Below are 5000 nucleotides of genomic sequence, written 5' to 3' on the forward strand. Positions count from 1 at the left end.
GGGAGGGGTGAGAGATGAAGACAAGGGATGGCTGTTATTAATTCAAACTTGTTGATTGGGGACACACTCACATTAAAAACTCTCAAAACTTGAATTGATGTCTCCTCCTCTTCTTGTGCTTGGTGTCTTCAACAGATGTCTTCTCTTCTATGTGCAGGTGGATGGATTGAGGCCGAGGAGATGCCTCCTAAGATCTTCCTTAGTAAAAAATAAAGGGAAAAAATAGTGCAATACAGTTTATTAACGAATAAAAACTTGAGATTTAAAACTTACAAGCGACCGATCAATTCGAGCATAGGAAGGAGATGCCGCCAGGCTCCACAACTTGTCCCTTTCTGGGCCGTGGTGTCCTGTCTCTGCTGGCATCTCCTTCCTATGCTCGAATTGATCGGTCGCTTGTAAGTTTTAAATCTCAAGTTTTTATTCGTTAATAAACTGTATTGCACTATTTTTTCCCTTTATTTTTTACTAAGGAAGATCTTAGGAGGCATCTCCTCGGCCTCAATCCATCCACCTGCACATAGAAGAGAAGACATCTGTTGAAGACACCAAGCACAAGAAGAGGAGGAGACATCAATTCAAGTTTTGAGAGTTTTTAATGTGTGTGTCCCCAGTCAACAAGTTTGAATTAATAACAGCCATCCCTTGTCTTCATCTCTCACCCCTCCCAACCCCCCCCCCTTCCCTCTACCCTGTTGAAAAAGTGTGCAAAATTTTGAGCTGTCTTTTTTCACTGTGGCCCTTCTCTCTCTCCTTTGCCCTGCATATAATACACGCCGTGGAGCCGCAAACAGAGTGACGCGCCCGAGGACATTCCACCCTTTATTCTATTCAAATCCACACAGAGGTTGGTGAATAACCTCTGTAAAGACTCAGGCAGCGAAATCACTCTGTGGAAAGGACTGGAACCACATATTGAACAGTAGGAAAAATTCTTTTTTTTTGGCGCAAACTTTCCCCCCTTTTTTCCTTCATATCTGTTTTATTCATTTAGTTTGCAGCCTTAAAGTAACCTACACTATGGAGAAATTATCACTATATTATACCAGACTACATAGAGGTTCCATCTTAGAAGATGTCTTTGATACCTCACTAGGAGAAGACATGATCACTACAGACGAAATTGTTATTAGTCCTGGTCTAGATGAGGATAAAATGTTTTTCGAATTCCAAAATTTAGAAAAACTAATGACAGAAGAAATAAAAGTGTGTTGGGAACTGGCAGCAATAGAAAAATATATTGCAAAATCTAGAATACCCAGGGGGTTACGTCTTTATAAAAATCCAACGTTAGAACAAGATAACCCCACATTCATCAAAGAATGGAATAGAATCCTAGACAATTGTTCTTTTGAACTAATGCGATTTATAACAATTACAAGGGGGGAGACATTAAAAAGGATCGATAAAGAAATTATTGAAACACAACGTAATTTAGAAGCATACGAAGAACATGAGGAGTTTAACCACTGTGAAATAGAAATTAAAGATAGACTAGATAAACTAGAAGAAACAACAAAAGACAATAAGAGGACTAAATTTAAAAGGGATAGAATAGATTATGAAGAAAATAAATATCGAGATTACAAAACCAAAGATAAGAGCAATGGGGTAGCAGCAACACAAAAGGAAAGAAGTAGCTCAAGGACAATTGATAAAAGAGAAAAAAGAGAAAGGAGTAAGTCAGTTAGAAAACAAAAACCAGAGCAAAGAGAAAAAGAAAAAGAGAAAGGGAGAGATAGACATAGATACACACAGCCCAATAATCGTAAGGAGAATAGAGATTATTTTAGGGATAACTCTAAACAAAGTAAATACACAAATTGGAAAGCAACTAATAATAATAGAAAAGATGACGGAAATTCCAGAGCATATAAAGAAAGAGAATATCAAGGTAGAGAGAATAAAGATACAACCTCTAGAGAATATCAATATAGAAGGGATAAAGGCTATGAAGGAGGTAATCAAAGAGAAAGAAGAGAGGGTGAAAGGATGAGATCACCATGGAGGAGTGACAATCAATATCAGAATAGAGACCTCCCTTTTCTAGATCAAAGGAGAGGGTGGGAACGAGACATAGAACCAGAGGGATATTGCCCGCGGATGTGGAGAGCAACCTCGGACATAACGTCCAGGGAAAGAAGAGATGGAGGAAGAAGAGAGGCTGTAGAGGGGGGAAGAAGAGAGCAACGAAGATAGAGAAAGCTAATACCAATTCAGGAATATTCAATCTTAGTAAACACATTTTAAATAAAGAAGAAGAGGGTATTCTAAGTAGAGGGCTCAATTTCGCCCCATCTAATAGAGCGTCAGTATTTCAAACATTCATGGATGCTCAAAAATATATAAGAAGACTGACCCTAAAAAGGTACTTTGAAAAAACTAAGACTGATCAGGGAGATACAGGCCTGCCAAGTGGAAGAGATACAAATAATCTCTTTACTCATACGGCATTAAAAAAAACCTCCACATTCTACCCAAGCTTTTGTAGGGGCCCATATTTGGAAACCATTCAAAAGCTGGTGGAAGAGGATATAAGAAAAATAGGAACCAAAAAAGGTAAAACAAGACCAAACCTTACTAAAAAGGAACGAGAAGTCTTGGATAACTTAGCCGATAACAAAGACCTGGTAATCAAACCAGCCGATAAAGGAGGTGGAGTGGTGATTTTAGACACTCCAGATTACATAAAGGAGGCAGAAAGACTTTTGGGGGATACTAATACATATGTGAAACTAAGATCAAATCCAATTATACCTTATACAAAAGAACTTTCAGAACTCTTAAACGATGGCCTCCAGAAAGGGATTCTATTAAAAAAAGAACATGACTTTATAATAACTCAGAATCCGAGAACACCGGTCTTCTATTACCTGCCAAAGATGCATAAATCTTTAACAAACCCCCCAGGAAGACCTATAATATCGGGGATCGGCTCCTTAACCCAGAACTTCTCTGCCTATATAGATACCATCCTGCAACCTGCAGTTAAAAAGTTGCCTTAACACATTAAAGATACAACACAGGTGATACAATCACTAGAGAAGATTCAATGGCAGTCTGACTATATACTTGCTACCTGTGACGTCACATCACTCTACACATGCATAGATCATGTGCAGGGGTGTGATGCCACAAGGTATTGTCTAGATAAATACTTAGAACTGGAAGATACACAAAAAAGCTTTTTAACAGAAGGGATTAGCTTTATTTTACATCATAATGTTTTTTGGTTTGAGGGGGAATACTTCTTGCAGAAACGAGGGACCGCAATGGGCACCAGGTTTGCCCCCAGCTATGCTAATCTGTTTCTTGGTTGGTGGGAAGATCAAGTAATCTGGCCCAACAAGACATGGGAGGCAAACCTGGTGCTCTACAAGCGCTACATAGATGATATTATCATCATATGGAAAGGCGACCTCGAATCAATACAAACCTTTTTCACCACTATAAATATCAATAATTTGAATCTGATTTTTACTTATGATTCAAGCATATCCAAAGTGATATTTTTGGACTTAGAAATTTTTATTGAAGACGGAGCAATCAATACAAGAACACATTTTAAAACAGTCAACTGTAATAATTTTATCAAAGCTAACAGTTGCCATAAGCGAAATTGGTTGGAGAATGTCCCCTATGGGGAATTCCGGCGCTTAAAACGCAACTGTACTAAAATACGAGATTTTGAGGAACAGATAATACCTATGAAAAATAAGTTCCTAGAGAAGGATTACAATAAAGAAACCATTGATAAAGCATTACAAAAAGTAGGGGAGGTTAATAGAAAAGATATGCTAGTTTACAATAATAAGAAGACACAAAACAAATCAGATGTTTTTATTCCTTTTACCACGACTTACAGCACAAATTCAAAAGAAATTGAAGTGATTTTAAAGAAACATTGGCCTATTTTAAAACAAGACGATATTTTAAAAGAAATAATCGGAGATAAGCCTACTGTAATTTATTCAAGAGCACCAAATATCAAACAGAAATTGGTGCCCAGCTTTCTACCTCCAAAAACCAAAAGCTGTTGGTTAGATCAACTATCAAAGGGCTTCAAAAAATGCCTAAACTGCAAGGCCTGTCGGAATAATACATTAACTGACACTAGGATAACTTCCTTTAATAGTATCGTGTCCAATTTATCCTATACTATTAAATCACATATCACCTGTGACAGTAAAGGGGTGATCTATGTGTTACAATGTGGTTGCAACCTACAGTATGTGGGTAGAACAATAAGGAAACTCAAAACAAGATTGGGAGAACATATTAGAAATATATGCAATGGTTTAGAGACGCATAGTGTTTCAAACCACTACAAAATTAAACATAACAAAAACCCATCTTGTCTAAAATTCTTTGGGATTGAAATTGTTAAGCCAGATTGGAGGGGAGGAGACTACATCAAGAAAATCAATAGAAGAGAATCCTTCTGGATTTTCACACTCCAGTCCCTGGCACCTAAGGGGTTAAATTTGGATATGGAAATTACTGCATTTCTCCCTTAATGTTAAAAGATCCTTTCAAACAACTCTGACTCAATACGCACGTTTTCTCTTAGTCATTTAGCATGTGAAAATAATAATAGTCATTTTAAGTTATTTATTTGCTTATGTCGTGTTATAATTAGTTGTGAAACAGACGGCATCTTCAGAAATTCATGATTTTAATACTTAAATTAGCTATCCACTCACATTCTTAATATTATGTTCTTAATAAATCCCTCATTGAAGACTTCCAATTGAATTAAGAAATATAAACAAGACCATTTTAATCAATATACTAGGTCTATTACCCTCTATCTCAACTGCTCATTTGATCCTTATTTTTAGACTTCCTTTTAAACACTCACAGGAGACATATGATCAATAAAGGTTTTCTAAATATGCCACCTGTTTTTAAAACACTGTTATGTGCAACACCAAAATTATGTTGTTATAAACTGATGTATTAGTATGCAACCGGTTGAAAATGGACTGCTATACAGTCAG

Source organism: Ascaphus truei, chromosome 1, assembly GCF_040206685.1.
Source record: "Ascaphus truei isolate aAscTru1 chromosome 1, aAscTru1.hap1, whole genome shotgun sequence".
NCBI lineage: Eukaryota > Metazoa > Chordata > Amphibia > Anura > Ascaphidae > Ascaphus > Ascaphus truei.